The sequence below is a fragment of the Felis catus genome, chromosome A1 (assembly GCF_018350175.1).
Source record: "Felis catus isolate Fca126 chromosome A1, F.catus_Fca126_mat1.0, whole genome shotgun sequence".
Classification (NCBI taxonomy): domain Eukaryota; kingdom Metazoa; phylum Chordata; class Mammalia; order Carnivora; family Felidae; genus Felis; species Felis catus.
In genome coordinates, this window is record NC_058368.1 from 121167963 (window position 1) to 121187801 (window position 19839).

Below are 19839 nucleotides of genomic sequence, written 5' to 3' on the forward strand. Positions count from 1 at the left end.
TCTCCCTCTCTCTGATCCTCCCCCATTCATGCTCTGTCTCTCTCTGTCTCAAAAATAAATAAACCTTAAAAAAAATTAAAAAGAATACGTAGGATCAGAAAGTAGTCGAGAAAGACATTTATATTTCCACTAAGGAGGGGTTTCACAATGATCAGGTCCTGTGTAATCAATGCAAGGAACAAGAAACACACACACACACACAAAGAGAAACACCATTGTTAAAAAAGAAAGATATGCTCATCATAACATCAGAATATACATTCCTCTAGGTTTCCTAGGGTGCAGAGCTGGCCCTGATGTACCATGAATGCACCCGTAGCCTCCTGTAGGAGGCTGATACATGGGTCCCTCAGCCCTCAGGACAACCAGGTAGGGCCTCAGGCTTCTAGGTAGTCATCTCTGACTACATTAGCCTCATTCATTTATTCCAGCATATAGAATGAATATCATTATCTTATATTATCTCAGAAAAAAAGAGATTTGAATCAAGTAGCACCAAATTAGAAGTGGTTAGTAGGAGTGCTCCACCAACAGGAGCTCAGGGAGAGACTTTCTATAGAGAAAAGGCAGAAGCTGGAAAATTATTGATTGGCTTTTAGCGACTGGTTGTCCTTAGTGCTTTGATTTCATAACCATTAGTCATTTACACGCTTAGATTGTGGGTTACATGGCTCAGGCAGGCTGCCCCAGCACTAGAGCCACAGCGGTTTGATGGCCTCCCTGTGTAATTAATTTAGCAGTTCCTCCATTTTGGTCACACTCTTATACACGAGAGATTGACCAAACTTCTGGTATTCGTGCTCTCAGTTACCACCAAAACTGAGTGGCTCTGGTCTCATTGTGAAACTCAAAGGGAAAGACATCAGATCCGGGGAAGGATTGTTTTTGTGTTCCTCTCATTGTTCATCTTGTTTCTGTTTCTCCAAGTGCAGTGAGACCATCTGATGTACTGCTGATGGCTGCAAACATGCCCTTAAGACCTCTTGGAGAACACAGCACACAAGGGAGACGGAAGTGCTAACTATCAGGAGGATAACACCAAGAGACTCAAGTCTACTCATTAGCCAGGTCATTCATGAACTAAACCAGCTGGTATCAAATAAATGACAAAATGTACCTAAAAGGGCATCAACCTATTTTGGCCAAGCAGCATATTTATTAATTTCTTGTATTTGGTATAATACCAAAAGTATTGATTCAGCAATTAACAGCAGGAGTTAATTGCTATGGCACGGACTCCTCTTTGCTCAGCCAAAAAGCAATCTAAAGCAATTCTATTATCTAAAACCACCTTAGCAGGAAAGTTAAGGGACTTTTGTTGTGCAGCTGTGGCCTGATTGGTAAAGTCAGTGATAGTCACCAGAATTAAGAAGCATTGTCCTCCCGTGCATTAATAGAGAGAAAAAGCAAGCAGTAAAAAAAGCAAAAAGAGTAAATTTTTAATGCTGGAGATGAAGATCTTGATCTGTGAACATGGGAGAGCTGTCCACTCAAGATGCTGTCTGCTTCTGGGAAGTAAACTCCCTCGTCAACTTTAAGTTTAGATCTCTAGCTGGTGTGCAGTTCCAAGAATCTGGAGGACTCCCCCCTTTTAAAAAAAAGTTTGTTTATTTATTTTGAGAGAGAGAGAGACTGTGTGTGTGCATGCGTTCATATGTGCACACAAACGGGCAGGGGCGGAGAGAGAGAGAGAGAGAAGAAAGAGAATCCCAAGCAGGTTCCAGGTTCTCAGCGCAGAACCCAACATGGGGCTCGATCCCACAAACTGTGAGATGACCACCTGAAGCTGAAAACACAAGGTGGACACTTAACCTACTGAGCCACCAAGGTGCCCCTGGAGGAGACCTTTTTAACAGGGAGATGTGGACCCAAGATTCAAGTTCCTGAGGTTTGACTTGTATGTGGGTAGTGCAGAAGACCTGATATGGTCTCTTCCAAGGAGAGTTCAAGGCAGTCTTTGTTACTACTGATTCCAAATCAGACGGATGGGAGATAATTGGAAACTTTAGACCGGAGAGTTGTAGCCAGTAGAATTCAGGATCCACTTCAGTTTATAGGTATATAACAAAACCTCAAAGACAATGAACAAGACTAGAATCTGATGTCTGCAAGTTTGTGTACAATTTCCAATGAAACAATTTTTTTCCTCTACAGTCACCCTCATCTTTATCAAAGATCAACACACTAAGACTAATTTGTTTGCAAAATAAGTCTAGTCTCATTACATTTGGACTAGTTATTTACATAAATGCAGCAAGCATAGTAATCAACCATATAGGCTCTTTTTAAATCTGCTTTGAGGGACCTTTTCCTAACGAAGCTTAGATTCGACTGTTAAAAGCCTCTCCAGACTAAGAAACCAAGCTAAGAATTTGCCATCAGACTTCACCTGGAACACTTACAGATTTGCATGAATTCTTCTCTTTTAAGGCTGTCCTGAGGGCTCCCAAGGGGCTGCCAGGGAGCAACCTCCTTCACCCAGCTGGTAAGTCTACAGAAAACCCTTAAGCAAGTTATCAGGCTAGTTTTTCCAAGGGGCTTTTATTGGCTGCATAAGTCGTCTTTGTTCCTTCAAACTGTCTGGTTATATGTGATGGTATACATATTCTCAAATATGACATTCCAGTCAAAGATTTGGTAATACAACCAGTGTTTGCAACTGTGCCCTGTTATAAGGAGAACATTTTCTACTGAACTTATGCAAATGATTATACTGTCATGAAAATAAGAATACTCAATAGGTTTCTGAATTCTGGAGGGATCAGATAAAGAGTAAAAGTAAATGTTTCAATTCTGTTTACAAAGGCATACTTTACAAAATTACTCTAAGTCATACAGAGCTTAAGAAAAAGATAAAAGGCTTTCCCTAAATCTGGAAGAAAAAGAAAACCTTAAGGAATCAGCAAAGTTTCAAGGAACGGTTGTAAAAAAATATATATATAATCATTCTCATCAATTCATTTAATCCCATGTAATTAACTCTTGTTCTGCTTGACTCCAGTTTTTCCATTAGTTCTGGATATTCTTACTCAGTTCAGTTTTATGATCTTAAAGTTATCAGAAACCTATATTCTAGAACCCTTTCCATGAATCTGTCTGAAGATGAAGTACCTTTGCAGAAGCATCAGAGTAAAATAGTAATTGTCTATAAATGACAAAAAGACTTTTAAAAAATAGCCATGGTTATAGATCTGATGAAAGTTCATTCAATTAGGAAATGTTATTTCTGTGGCATACAATAATTTTAGATAACAGTTGAACAATGAGAATACTGACAGATTTCTAACAACTTTGAACAATTTCTAGAATATATATATTAGTAATAGACATTCATACGCATATAACCTAAGAAGGTTTGTCATCACTTATTTGACAAGCTTCCCACATAATTTGACATACCAGATAAACCTAATTAGCTTAAAATTTCTCTTTTACAAGGTGAAAGGCTAATGCTTTGAGACTTTCTTTTCCTTTTTTAAAAAGTTTATTCATTTTAAGAGACAGACAGTGCATATGTGCTAGCAGAGTGGGGGCAGAAAAAGAGACAGAGGAGAGAGAGGGAATCCCACTCTGCACCTCCAGCGCAGAGCCTGACATGGGGCTAGGAGATCATGACCTAAGCCAAAATCAAAAGTCAGATGCTTAACTGACTGAGCCACCCAGGCACCCTCTTTGAGATTTTCTAACGACCTTCTGGAAAATCTCAAAGCTACTATGAGGCCAAAAAGACTGCATTCACAATTTGATTTAGGGAAATTGTCAAAAGGTTTGAACATCTGGCTAAATAGAATCTCAGATCATTATAAAATAATACTTAATTATCAATTTAACTAAAGCAACAATAGAAGATTTTAAAGGCAAATACAGAAAATGATGTAGTTGCGAACAAAATTTAGTCTTTTAGTATTGAGAAGGCTGTGTTTTCTTAAGTAATCAAAGATCTGACAAAAACAAGTAAATACACAGTAAATTATTTTGGTAAAACTCAAACTCTTTGTTTTCCAGATTGATTACCCAAAAGTTTAAAACAAAAAACAATAAATTGCATACACTTCTTATCAAGAGAAGATCAATATTCCAAGAAAAATTTGTCCTTTTAATAGAGAGAAAGGCCAAATTCCAATTTTGTACCAGTGTACTTCTGATACTGAAACTCACTCTTTAAAATCGTGAGCACATCCATTCCCATTTTAGTCAGATTAACCGCATATAAAATTTCTCTTCCAAGATTTCTCTTCCACAAACCTGATAAAACTCCTTTTATATCCATTCAGGTTTTGGCCTATGGCTTTCTCTTTCTCATTCTGGAACAACTGGTCATTCCACTTTCCCTACCTACTTTCCATGTATAGTTGTTTCCTTTTACCCTTATTATTTCTAAGTGGTTTTAATTACATGCATTAATTAGATTTCTTAAAACTTAAAATCCTTCATTCCTACTGAAAACTAAGAAGTAAGAAGTTCTGGATTGTCTGTCACACTAGCATTCTGTGGAATTGCAAATTTAATAAATCTTTTTCACAATTTCTAGAAGTATATGCTTCCTCACAGGCAAATTCTCAATGTGGCACAAAACATGTTTACTAAAAGACCCTAGCATCTTTAAAAGGAAGGCAAAAGTGGATAAACCTATGTTCGGTAATTATTTTTTCAGTACTTTATCTTATTTGGGAATGATGCATATTCATCACTTAACTTATTTCACTATATCTTTATGGTTTTAAGTTACCAAAAAGATTTTGGAACCTTTTTTTTTTTTTTTTTTTTTTTTTTAGAAAGACAGAGAGAAAACACATGAGCAGGGGGAGAGGAGCAGAGGTAGAAACAGAGAGACAGAAATAATCTTTTTTTTTTTAAATTTTTTTTAATGTTTTATTTATTTTTGAGACAGAGAGAGACAGAGCATGAACGGGGGAGGGTCCAAGAGAGAGGGAGACACAGAATCCGAAGCAGGCTCCAGGCTCTGAGCTGTCAGCACAGAGCCCGACGTGGGGCTCGAACTCACGGACCGTGAGATCATGACCTGAGCCGAAGTCGGATGCTCAACCGACTGAGCCACCCAGGCGCCCCGAGAAAGAAATAATCTTAAGCAGGCTCCACGCTTAGTGCAGAGACTGACTCGGGACTCAATCCAGCAATGCTGGGATCATGACCTGAGCCGAAATTAAGAGTCATTCAACTGACTGAGCCACTCAGGCACTCCAAGATTTTGGAAACTATTTTTAAGTAGACATACCACAAAGCATACTTATTATTGGGAAGTTCATTTATAAACTTCTATCTTACTTAGATCTGATTTACTTATTCCTAACAATTATGTTTCGATTACTTGTGAAAATTTCATGAGACATTAAACAGCTAACAATCATTTTAAGTTATTTTTCTTGTTGACAGATTCTGTAACAGAGGTAACATGTTTATTTGACTTATAGTAAACCTAGGTAGCATAAAATATTATATTTAATGCTGATAATTCTAAAGATGTGTTTGAATTAAACCAACAAACTTAAACTAGCAATTATATACCAAAGACTAAGCTAGATCACATGACCTTGAAAAATATTTGTGTTAGTTTATATATTTCTGAGAGCATACTTGATTAATATAAATGCTTGTTTGTTTTTAAGCTAATTAAAAGAGCTCTTTACAAATTAATTTGGGCAATACCATCCAGAGATAGAAAAATATCACACATCTGTAACATAAACACATAGACATACACAAACATAAAGATAGATGCAGAAATCTTATAACTCTCATTTTAAAACATTAGCCATAAGACAGATATGATAATGCAAAACACTCTAGTTTATAAAGAACAATGGAGTCTAAATTGTGTTTCTGGCAGACAGAATAAGTTAAGGTTACTTCTCAGATGGCTAAAATTTTACTAATGTTTGTGGAGGAGACTTTTAAGATTTTTATTCACCTAATTTCCAAATTATCACTTTTTTTCCCTTTCTGGTCAGAATTACCTACCTAAAGTTCGGGATGCCTGGGTGGCCCAGCCGGTTAAGCATACAACTCTTGATTTCAGCTCAGGTCATGATTTCATGGCTCATGGGATGGAGCCCCACATTGGGCTCTGAACTGACAGCATAGAGCCTGCTTGGGATTCTCTTTCTTCCTCTCTCTCTCTCTGCCCTCCCCCCTCATCAAAATTAATAAATAAACATTAAAAAAAAAAGAATTATCTCCCTGAAGTTCACATTTTAAGAAAGGGCTCTGAGTTCCTGGAGGAAACAGGCAGAACCTTTACAACTCAAAAGCAAAGAGAAGAATGTATAAGTTTCTCCAAGGGCAGTATGTCCTCCCTAAATTCCAGATCTTCTGCATTATCTGCAAGCCTTTTGAGATAAATAAGGGAGGTTTTAGTATTGATCAAAAGGACAGGTAGGTTTTGCATTGTTTCTAGAGCCAAATTTCTGTTCTCGTAATGCCTCAATTTGTACAAGTACAGTTGTTCTTAAAAAATTGGGCTGCAACCTGAATGACATCAAGAGGCTGATCCAGCCATCCAACAACCTTATCCCCAATTTCCTGCTTTATGTCAAGCAGATCTTCGACACAGGGCTCGAACTTACAAACCGTAAGATCATGACCTGAGCCAATGATCAGCCAACCAACTGAGCCACCCACGCGCCCCCAAACCAGGACATTCTTGATGGTGAAAGGCACTATGTACACCTACACTGGGAAAAAGGCAAACGGGAATAAATAATCATTTCATTGATGAGGTATAGTTAAATGTTTATCTAATCCTGAATCTCAACCTAACTTTTGGTTTATATAAAGCACAGGATATAGAAGAATGGGCTAAATGACACCAAGAGAGAACAATCAGATATACTAAGCCACTATGTGGGACGTCCTACCAGACTATGAGACTCACCACAAAGTCAATACGCTGGGGAAAAAGTGTTGGGATGACAGAACGTTCTAGATTTAAAGATATAAACAAATCTAATATATGAACCTTGACTATTCCTGCAGAAACTTGACTCTAGAGTTGGTTTCAGATGGAACTAGAGAATTATTGGCAGAATAATACCATGTGTTTATGGGGAGAATGACCTTTTTGTAAGAGATACATGCTGAAATATTTAAGGTGAAGTATCATATTTGCAATTGATTGTGAACCAGTTTATCCCCCCATATATATTCATATTTAAATATATATGTACATATGTGAAGTAAAACGAATGGGAAAAATGTTAATTCTTGATGGTTGTTTATTGTACTCTAATGTTCTTCTGTTTGAAATATATAAAATAAAAATTGGAGGCCAATAATGTGCTAACCAAAATACTCAAAACTATCTAGGTCTGCTTCTGTGCATTTAGATTTAGACCCTGGTGTATTCTGAATCTTCGTAGGAGTAGAATTTTTATCCTATTCTATCTGGTGTCATTTACTGGACTTTATTTTTATGTGTACTTTGGGATTTGGGAGATTATATTAGATATGTGTCTTGATGAAAGAAATGTGTAATTATTGCAAATTGAGTATGAACATTATCCTTTAGCAGTCTCTCCACATCTATCATTTCTAATCAAAGTAGCACTTATAAATTAAACATATCCTTTTAATCTGCTCATATATAACTATGCAGAGAGAGAGAGAGAGAGAGAGAGAGAGAGAGAGAGAGAGAGTGTGTGTGTGTGTGTGTGTGTGTGTGTTTAAGCCCCAGTCTGGCATTTTGAAACTCTTTTGAAATATTTTTATGGCAGAAGATTATGATAGCTATTGATCATTTGAGGAGAGCTGTGAGAGTTCACAGGACTTTATATCTAGTTTACAGTTCCCCCTGTACCAAAACCAACCAAAACAGAAATTTCCAAGGCAATGTTTCAAGAAACTACATTTCATTTCACTACTTTTTCCCCCTAAGTTTTTCCCTCACAGATAAGTTTTTCATTATGGACCTAGGTGACATGGGACATAGTCTAGTGGCTTGTCTCATTTTCCCCCCACACCACAGGACAATCGGACAAGGACTCCAGCCCATCCAAAGTGTGGGATCAATGGATTCTGATTAGAAGGTTAGATATTTTTCTCATGCCATTATTTCCCAAAGTAGGCTTCACAGAGGTAATAGTTATTCCTTGAGGGGGAAAAAGAACTAATAAAATAAGTTTGGGAAAGGCTGGGTTCAGCTAAGTAAAATTCATTTCGGGACACCTGGCTGGCTCAGTCAGTTAAGCATCTAACTTCAGCTCAGGTCACGATCTCACAGCTCATGAGTTCAAGCCCCACATCAGGCTCTGTGCTGACAGCTCAGAGCCTGGAGCCTGCTTTGGATTCTGTGACTCCGGCTCTCTGCCCCTCCCCCACTCATGTTCTGTTTCTGTCTCTCTCTCTCTCTCTCTCTCTCTAAAACAAACATTTAAAAAAAAATTATTTTAACTGATTTCTTTGCTGCAGGACTTCTTAGAATGTTAAATATGCTAATGTACTTTACCAGTCTCCGCTGAGGGATACACCATTTCCAAAACGTAGTAACTGCAAAACTTTTTACTGCTCGGATTCTACTTCATTGGACCAGTGTTCTGAGGAATATAGTGTTGGAGATGTTGTTCTAAGATGCTTCCTTGCTTAAAAATTCTCCTCACCTCCCACTCCTACTTCTTGGTAGTGAACAACCGTTACTGCTTATTGAGTACACGCTATATATGGAAGAGGTATTTCAGATAGGAAAACTGGAAACTGCAGCTCAGAGAGGTTAAGCTGTCTGCCCATGGTTCCACAGCCATGAAATCTGACAGTTGGTACTCTGAGTTTGGTCCCTAAAGCTCAAGCTTGCCACCATTTTTGCTCTTCTCCTATCACCAAATTGACCACTTAAGGAAAAAGAAGTCATTTCCTTAAAGGTAGAACAGAAAATTATTTTAACTAGTCTAGTTGTAATCTAAAACCCGTAATAGACTTCTGAATATATGATCAGGGAGGCCTCTCTGTGGCTGGAATGTAACTGAGCTGCCCACACGCTAGGTTGGTTCTCTATGCTCTGCCTCAGAGGAGACCCCACAGTTTGCTTTGAAACTTAACCACCTGTATTATCTGTAAATCACCGGAATGGAGCGATAGGCCATCTTCCGCGTACGTTGAAATGCTTTTTCCTCATTGCCTCTGAGTAGAGCTGGCACAAGTCTTTGTGTCACAGGCCAAAAGCCCCACGTCAGAATGTAAAGGGAAGGTTCCCAGAGGACCGAGCAGAGGGTGCATGTAGTGGAAAAACATCAACCTTGCCAGAAACCACAGGCGAAAATCTGGGGCTTCATTAAAAACTAATAATCACTTGGGATTATTCTAGTATTGCAGAGACCCTGCCCCTGCAGCCCCTGGTTTGCCAGCTAGTGAATAAGGAACCAATACTTCAAACTCCTCTCTCACATCTGACTCACTGTGCGTTTCTACCAGACAACAAGCAAGAAGGGATCTCAGAGGCCACAAAATGGCCCTGACTTTTCTCGATCCCAACAGTCTCCAATGGAAACATAATGTGATCCACATATGTAGTTTTTTTTAATGTTTATTTTTGAGAGAGAGAGAGAGACAGAGACAGAGTGTGAGTGGGGAAGGGTCAGAGAGAGAAGGAGACACAGAATCTGAAGCAGGCTCCAGGCTCTGAGCTGTCAGCAAAGAGTCTGACGCACGCTTGAACCCACAAACCATGAGATTGTGACCTGACCCGAAGCCGGACGCTTAACTGACTGAGTCACCCAGTTGCCCCCATATATGTAGTTTTAAATTTTCTACAAATAAAATTTTCTAACAAAATAAAAAGAAACAAGTGAAATTCATTTTAATAACATTTAATCCAATGAATCCAAACTTTTTTCATTTCAACATGTAATGTAATATAGGAATGGTGTTCATAAGATATTCTATATTCTTTTTTTTTTTTAGTTTTATGTATTTAAGTAATCTCTACACCCAGTGTGGGGCTTGAACTCACGACCTCAAGATCAAGAGTCACATGCTCTTCTGACTGAGCCAGCCAGGAGTCCCTATATTCTTTTTTGCTTTCTAAATCTTCAAAGTCCTCTGGGTATTTTACACTTAGAGCATCTCAATTAGTTCAGTAAACCTTTTATTAGAAATATTTGATCTGTATTCAGAGTTCAGGAAATTTACAGTAGGCAAGGTAGATTCACTACCCAACTAAGTTGTCCTGATCATACTTAAAAGTTTCCCAATAACTGAATAGAGCATTAGTTTTTAAATGTGTAAATTAAATTAAAAGTTTCGTTCTTTAGGGCATTTGGGTGGCTCAGTTAAGCATCTGACTCATGGTCTTGGTTCAGGTCTTGATCTCAGCATCCTGAGTTCAAGCCCCGCACTGGGCTCCATGGTGGGATTGAAACCTACATTAAAAAAAAAAAAAAAAAAAGAGCCACTTGGTTTGGTCAGTTGGTTAAGCATCCGGCTTAGGCTCAGGTCACAATCTCAGGGTTCATGGCTCCACATCAGGCTCTGCACTGATATACTGACATTTGTGGGTTCAAGCCCCATGTCGGTCTCTGCAGCGACAGCTCAGAGACTGCTTCGGATTCTTGCTCTGTCTGTCTCTCTCTTTCAAAAATAAAAAAATCAACATTTAAAAAACAAAAAGTTTAGTTCTTCAGTTGCACTAGCCACATTTCAAGGCTCAGTATCCACATGTGGCTATACTACCATACAGCACAGATAGTGCAGAAGTTCTTAAGAGGGCCAGGAGTGCCCTCTGAGGGGCATTATGGAAATATGTGGAAATGCTTCTTTCTCAGTACTGTACTCACAATGAATGAACACCACAGATATTTAGTGGGTGGGAGGCCAGGGATGCAGAACATTCTGCAATAAGAAGGGCAGTCTGACACAACCGAAAACTGTCCCACACCCCAGACTCTCATGCAGGTAAAACACCTGTTTATAATTATCTGAGTCTAGAATCTGTTCGTTTACTGGTGAGAGTGAGGAGCTTGGCTTTAATGTACATTTCTGGGGACCAAACAGCCAAATAAATTAAGGGAAGTTTGTACTTTAATTAAAAGCTCTGCTGAGCAGCACCTGGATGGCTCAGTCAATTAAGCATCAGACTTCAGCTCAAGACATGATCTCCCTGTTCGTGAGTTCGAGCCCTGTGTTGGGCTCTGGGCTGATTCTGTTTCCCTCTCTCTTTGCCCTTCCCCAACTTGTGCATGCGTGTGTGTGTATGTGTGTGAGGTCTCTCTCTCTCTCTCTCTCTCTCAAAAATAAATAAACATTTTTTTAAAAAAAGCTCTGCTGAGAATTGTCTACCATTTTAGAAAATCACATCACAGATTGAAATGCTGCTCCTACATCAGATAGCTGTTGCATTCACAGGGGTCCTAGACATAAGCAGACCATCCGACCGACTACTTCACAATATCTCCTAGGGAAAACACACCCAAGCATTTACTATTACAATACATAGTATTTTACTATCAATTATTTTCCCTTTACTTCTATTCATACTCAAGGGTTTTCAAGGACAGGGTGTTGTATTGGTTTTTCAAGTTATATTTCTAGGTAGATTAACCTATTAGTTTCTTTATTTAATGTTTATTTTGGGTGAGGGAGGGAGGGAGGGAGGGAGGGAGGGAGGGAGAGAGAGAGAGAGAGAGAGAGAGAGAGAATACAAGCAGGGGAGGGACAGAGAGAGGCAGAGAGAGAATCCCACGCAGGTTCCACTCGCTGTCAGCGCAGAGCTCCACACGGGGCTCGATCCCACGCTGGGAGACCATGACCTGAGCTGAAATCAAGAGTGGGACGCTTAACCGACTGAGCCACCCAGGCGCCCCTAATCTATTAGTTTCATTCTAGAATAGTAAAGGAGGTGTTATGAAATAAGAGTTACTGAAAGCATGCATTGCACCTGATGCATGAGAATCCTGCTCTAGGAAGCATGACTAGTTCTAGCCGATGAAGACTGCCACCTGCAGGGAGGAAAGCGAACCGAGGCTCCATTAAGGAAGCCACACTGGAAAGAATGTGGGTAAGGAAAGAGCTGCTTCAATTAAACAAATCTGTATTTTGCACCAGTAGGTCCAAAGTATTGTGCTTCTGGAAGATAAGGCTATGGATGTGACCAAACAATCACAGTTTTGTTCCCAAGCAGTTCACAGTCTAGTACTGGATGTGGGTCTGGGGAGGCAAGGATCAGGTCATGTGGGCAAGAATGATGATTTCTACGCATTTCAAACCTCTCTGCTGGCAACTTGTTCAGGTTAGCTGATCTAGGAAAATATAACAAGAGTGCTAAATTTTCTGCACATATTTTTTTTTCAAAATTTATACCAACTGAGAAATTGTATATAAAAACTTAACACAAGTGTTGCATGAATACAGCCTTTTGCAGGATAAATTTTAAAAATTAGACAGGTATAAAGAATAAAGCAAAAAGTCTGCTTCACTCTTCCCCCCAAAACTATTATTTTCAGTCTAGAATATGGCCTTGCCAACATTTTATGCATTTCTATACATAAGTATGCAAATACAAATAAATGGCTTGGTTGTTTTTTAAACATAAATGAAACATAAATGAAATTATATACATATAGGCATATGTGTGTATACGTGTGTATACATATGTGTGTATAACTCCATTTATATTTAAATATATTTTAATAGTTTTACAATGTGACTTAATTTAAAAATATATCTTGGACATCTTTCTGTGTCAATTCCTACAGTTCCCTCTCATTGATTTCAAGAGTCCATACTAACTCATTGTAAATAATTCATTCATTCTTCAACAAATATTTATTAAGCACTTAATATATGCTTAAAACTATTCTATGGGCTAAGGATGTAATAGGAAACCACAAAACCAAAAGAAAAAAAAAAAGGCAACATACTGCCTTCAAAGAGCTTATATTTCAGTGTCAAGAAATAGACAATACACTTAAAAATAAGTAAATAATATACAGTATATGAAAAAGTGATAAATTCTAGGAAAAAGGGTAAAGGGGATTGGCACTACTAAATTGGGAGTGAAATAGAACATAATTAAAAATGGCAGATAGAACAGGCCTTAGTGAGAAGCAGGCTTGAGCAGATGATGGGGGGAGCTATGAGGATACGGGGGAAAAGAGTTTTCCAGACAATAGGAAAAGCCAGTAGAAAGGCTCTAAGGTAGGATTCAAAGAACAGCAAGGATGCTACTGCAGGTAGAAAGGCAAGCTGGGAAGCAGAAGACTAAGTCGAAAGTGATTGCAGAAATCTACAAAAGAGCTAACAGTGGCTTGAGAACAGGGTGATAGCTGTGCAGGTAATGAGAACAAGTCAAACTGTGAACATATTTTAAAGGTAGAGTCAACAGGATTTACTGATGGTATTCACATGCGGAGTGAGAGAAAAAAATTGAATCAAACACAATTCCAATGTTTTACCCTAAGCACCTGGAGATACTCTGGTGCATTGACTGAGATGTACCTGTTCTTTATAAACTCACATTTAGGTTATTCCTGGGTCTTCTCTATTATAAATGATCCTACAAAGACTTTCCTGTTACATGTATCTTTGTGCACAGCCAGTTGGGCTTCCCCCTGAAGGATTTCACTTGTCTCTCACCTTTGGAATGAGCTGATCTAATCTCACCAACCAGGAAGGATAGGTGTTTTTCTGGGGACACACAAAGGAATCAGTGAGCTAAGCCAACTGAAACATGAAGAAGAGGTAGTCTTTTCCCTTTTGTATTTTCCCTTTCTGCATCATCCCATTCCCCAATTGATACTGTGCATGATAAAACCAAGTAAGAGCTAACACTTCTGAGTGCTTAAGTGCCAGGCACGGTGTTAAGCGATTCACAAGCATTATCTCCCTTTTATCCTCATAACAACACTATGAAGTAAATGTTTAAGTTACGTCCATTGTAAAGGTAAGAAGTAAAAGAATTCCAGGGGCACCTGGGTGGCTCAGTCAGTTAAACATCTGACTTTGGCTCAGGTCATGATCTCACGGTTCGTGGGTTCAAGATCCGCATCAGGCTCCATGCTGACGGCTCAGAGCCTGGAGCCTGCTTGGGATTCTGTGTCTCCCTCTCTCTGCCCCTCTCCTGCTTGCGCTCTCTCTCTCTCAAAAAAAAATAATAAACATTAAAAAAAAAAAGAAAAGAAGTAAAAGAATTCCTTGAAGGGACTGAATGTTTCCCTAGGGTCAAAGAGCTGCAAGCGATAGAACTTGGATTTTACCGGGACCATCTGACCCTGGAGCCCACAACCTCAACCATCTGTACTAGGCATGATTTAAATATAAATAAGCTCCTGTATTATTCCTGTGGGTTTTTTCTTTGGAACAAATACTTTCAATTGCATTTACAGTAAAGATTATGTCTAGCCCCCTTAAAGCCAGTGCAGGGTAATGCAAAGGGCATAGGCTTTAGAGTTAGCTCCTTCTGGTTGTGCGATCTTGGGTAAACGGCTTAACCTCTCTGAATCTTAGGTAGGTGAGTCAGGGACCTGAGAAAATGTAATGTAGCACGGCTAAATTTCTAGAGGCACTTGTGAGTATAGAAACCTCCTAAAGATTAATGTAACAATGTATGTTAATTATACTTCGATTTTTTAAAAACCTTAAAGATTTTAGATCCAGGCATCCTGTTAGTGGCTTAAGACTGGCAACAAGGTCCAGAGCATCTACTGATGAAATCTTAGATCATTCTCTTCACTCCTTGAGGTCCCCCTGTTATAAATCAGTTTCCATTGACATTCGGCACCCTCCCTCTCTTCCTTCTTCATGCCTTCCTCCCTATCCCTCCCTATCCTGTATCAGAGCTGCCCCTGAAGGCACCAAAAGATCTCAGGGCCCTGGCAAGGTTTGCCTTGGAGTCAAATGATGAGAACTCTTATCCCAAGTCAATCCATGAGATTACTGGACAACTGGTACAAGCCCTTAGCACTCTCTGGGCTTCTATTTCCTCATCTCTAAAAATGTTAGTTGACTAAACTCTAAATTCTCTCTCAGAATGAACACCCTACAACTCTATCTCTAGTAGTGATGAGAAGGAAGAGTGATGAGTGGACATAGTGAACACGAAGAATCTGGTTTCGTGCCCATATTTACTGATCTGTGAGAGGCCACTGTTGATTGTCGCTGGACTGGACGCTCAACTGTTGTCCATGCAGCAAAAGCCATTTTTTGCCTGAGGAAACAAAATGTCCTGGGAAATTTCACAAAAATTGCTCTTAAATTGTCTAAAGACCTACAAATTTACACCAAGTGGGGCATTACATGAAGCCTGAGGTCCCCAGTGGTGTCTGTAAGTGTTCCTCCCCAGCAAAATTTTACAACACTTCAGAGATGTGTCCTGGGCTGCTTGGTTTAACAATCAATCGTGTCAAAGGCCGAAGAGCATGTGTGGCTGAGGCTGAGTGTGGTTTGACTCCAAATCCAGGGAGCTGACTGATGTGTGAGTATGGGTATCTGCCCAGAGGAGTATGCTGAAAACAGAACTTTGGTAGGGTTACATCCATTCCCCCATCCCCTCCATCCTACAAAGGTCAGACTCCCAGAAAGACACACACACTCACACACATAAACCCCACATCCACCCCACTCCTGAGAACCACCACTGCTGAGAAAACAGATTGAAAGAAGGAGACCCAGAGTAGGAGCCGGGATACTGTGATTGTGGCCTGACAACCAGTGGGTCTTGACCCTGGAAATGGTCTTCTTTGGGCCTTAATTGCATTAACTGTAAAGTGAAACAGCTGCACTTGAACTTGTTAACTGACTATGATTCTTGCCTGACATACTGAGAAGCTAAACTGGCTTTTTCCAGGCTTGGACAGGCTCTGGTAGCTACAATTGTCTGTTCTGCACAATTTCCCAGTCGTGGGAGTATTTTTGAGCATCTCTCCACCCTGCTCCATGTGGCCCTTGTAGGAGGTACAAGACCCTACCATCCTGTCCACAATGATTGTTTCAGGGTTGAGCAGGTGAACTCAAAAAGATTGTATCAGGGGGCACATGGGTGGCTCAGTCAGTTAAGCATCCGACTCTTGCTTTCGGCTCAGGTCATGATCTCACAGTCCTTGAGATCAAGCCCCACGTTGGGCTCCATGCTGACAGGGTGAAGCCTGCTTGTGATTCTCTGCCTCTCCCTTTCTCTGCCCCTCCTTGCTCTGTCTCTCACACACACACAAATAAATAAACACTAAAAACAAAAGAATATATCAGATGCTCACCTTATCTTTTTGATACCTATTGCTAATACCATAATGCCCTGAAACTTAATAGTTTTAAATGACAACCACTTTATTCTCTGTCATCGTTCAGGGTTTCAGTCATGTGGAGGCTAGATTGGGCAAGAACAGCCGGGATGCTGACCCACACCCTGTGTTCACTCATGGTGGTTGCTGGTGCTGGGTAGCAGCTGAAGCCTCAGCTGTGATTGCTGACCGAGCATCTCACTTCTTCTTCCCTGTAGTCTTTCATTACAGCCTGGGCTTCTTAGGGCATGTCAGGTGTGCTCCAAGAGAGATCATTCCAAGAAGACAAGTCCCAATTTGCCAGCAACTAATCAAGCTTCTGTTTACATCATGCTTGCTAAAGTCCCATCAGCCAAAAAAGTCACACATCCAAGCCCAGAGTCACTAAGGGATAACACTACACAACATCATGAATACCAAAAAGCATGGTTCTTTGGGGTCACCAATTAACCAATAAATTTCCTTTTGTGCTTAAGCTGGTTTGAGTTGCTGCCACTTGTTGCCAAAAGACTCATGACTAATTACAGTCAAAATATCTGAATTAATGAAAAGTACAGCACAGGGAATATAGTCAATAATATCATAATAACCTTGTATGGTGACACATGGTAATTGCACCCGTGTTTAGCATTTCATAATGCGTAGAACAGTAGAATCACTATTTTGTACACCTGAAACTAATGTGTCTACTTCAACTAAAAATAAATAAACAGGGGCACCTGGGGGGCTGAGTCGGTTAACTGTTGGACTCTTTTGATTTCTACTCAGGTCATGATCTCATGGTTTATGAGCCCCGCGTCTGGCTCTGCACTGAGCATGGAGCCGGCTTGGAATTTCTCTCTCTCTCTCTCTCTCTCTCTCTCTCTCTCTCTCCCCACCCCCCACCCCCGTGCTCCTCTCCCCCACTGGCATGCATGCTTTCTCTCTCTCTAAAATAAAAACAAACCTTAATACCATTTTTTTTTAAGTTCTGAATTCAATTCTTGCCCTTACCACTGCACAACCAAAAAGTTACCTGGACTGAGATTCAGCTTCTTTCTTCTTAAAATAGGGATAATACTCAGTTCAGAATACCATTATGAAAAATTAGTAAGTTGAAAAGCCTCAGAACAACTTACAAATCCAAACGTGCTCTACAAATACATGTGCTACAAAAATAAACAGATCACAGTGATGAGGAAAAAGGACAAACTGAAAGTTTCACTCAATTCAGTTTGTTATTCACTCATTTTACAAACAGTTCTCAGATACTTCTTATGTGCACAATACTATCATAACCGGTTGGCTATGTAGGGGAAAAGATGTCCAAGCCCTCAAAGATTTTAGAGTCCAAGAGGGGAAATAGGTATGTACAGATATAACATTCAACCAAGGCCATAAATAAAAAATGCTACTTTATTAAGAGAGGAATAAATAAAGACTATGGAGAGAGATGGAGGGAATAAATCATTTTGAGCTGTATGGGGGTTAAGGAGAAAAATGAGGACATCCTAGAAAAGATGATACTTAACTTGGGCCATTAATGTGTTGGCTTTTGGGGTGCCTAGGTGGTTCAGTCAGTTGAGGATCTGACTTTGGCTCAGGTCATTATCTCAGTTTGTGGGTTCAAGCCCCACATTGGGCTTTGCATTGACAGCGCAGAACCTGCTTCAGATTCTGTCTCCCTTTCTCCCTGCCCCTCCCCCACTCACTTGCCCATGTGCACGCTCTCTCAAAAATAAACATTTTAAAAAGGAATGTGTTGGCTTTTATATACATAGAGAAGGCAAAAGGCATTCTACAGAGTGGTCACTAAATGAACAAATGCTGGGAGACATATAAGTACATGTATGTGTACATTTGGACCAATAAAAGAACAAATGGCATTCCAAGAATAGCACACGGTCCAGGGGTTCTGAGGTAAAGGGAATATGGGAGTGCATGGTGACACATACAACTGGAGGACCAGGCTAGCACTACATTACAATGAGTCTTGAATACCAGACCAAGGATTCTGGCATTTATTTCAACAGGGAGTCACCAAGGATCCTAGGGCACGATAGTGACAAGATCAGAACCGTGTTTTGCAAACATCTGGTGGTAACATGGGATGAACCTGACAATGATATCTATACTTCTCTTTACAGGGGCAGCCCTCTCTTTCTCAGTCTGTGGACTGTTGGTGGGTCTGAAACCCCTACTCTCACATTCTACTCCAGGGGTGGTGAGATGAATCGATTTGGCCAATAGGAGCATTTTATCACACTAGATCACAGTGATTGGTTTAGAAAGAGGCACCTGAATCGACCTAGGTTAATTATATTGTCTCCTGGACTTGTGTCCATTGGTATTGTTAAGGTAGTATTACATAATGCTAAAGTTTTTAGTGACCAAGAAAGCTTACCTGAGAATGAAGCTAATAACAAAGAAAAAGAGACATTGGTCAAAGGTAGTCAAGGACCAGTGGGTTCATTTGAGTTCCTACACAGAGCTACCCTAAAAGCAATACATTGAATTTCCAATCACATTAGAAGTGATAAAACCACATTCAATTTGAATTGGTTTTCTTTTTTTAATGAAATGATTCCTGACAATACAGTTGGCACTACGGTAATCTCTTTTAACAGTCATTCATGCATTCATTTAAAAAATATGCTTAAGGGGGCGCCTGGGTGGCTCAGTCAGTTAAGCGTCCGACTTTGGCTGAGGTCATGATCTCACAGTCCTTGAGTTCGAGCCCCGCGTCGGGCTCTGTGCTGACAGCTCAGAGCCTGGAGCCTGTTTCAGATTCTGTCTCCCTCTCTCTCTGGCCCTCTCCCATTCATGCTCTGTCTCTCTCTGTCTCAAAAATAAATAAACATTAAAAAAAATTTGTTTAAATAAATTAAAAAAATATGCTTAAGTGCCTACTATGTGCCAGGTACCATTGTTGGCACTGAAAAATCAGACAAATATTCCTCCCTCACAGAATTTACATTCTAGAATGGATAAGGGGGTAGATTAACTGAGATTAGAATTATAAGGGGAGCAGCAGGATCCTGGAGGGCTTAATAGGCCATTTTAAGAATTTAATTTTCATTCTAAGAGACAGAAAGCCATTGGAGTGGTTTCTTTTTTAATTTTTTTAATGTTTATTTATTTTTCAGGCAGAGACAGAGCACAGTGGGGGGAGGGGCAGAGAGAGAGGGAGACACAGAATCCAAAGCAGGCTCCAGGCTCTGAGTTGTCAGCCCAGGGCCCGACATGGGGCTTGAACTCACGAACCATGAGATTATGACCTGAACCGAAGTTGGACACTCAACCGAGACACCCAGGCGCTCCCACTGGAGTGTTTTGAGCAAAGGTGGGGCATTCACCAATGCAGATTTAAAAGGATCACTGTAGCTATCATAATGAGTATGAAGAAGAAGGGCTTGAGTGAAAGCAGGCCAGTTAAGAGACCATGGAAATCAGGAAAAAGGATGGTAGCTTGGTCCACAGTTGCAACTACAAAGGCAAAAGACATGGTCAGCTTCCAAATCTATTTGGAAGATGAAGGCCAACAGTTGTTGCTGATGAACTGGACACAGGATCATATAAGGGAGGGCAAAATGGTGGAGAAGAGTCCAAAATTTTTACTCGAGCACCTCAAAGGACAGAGTTG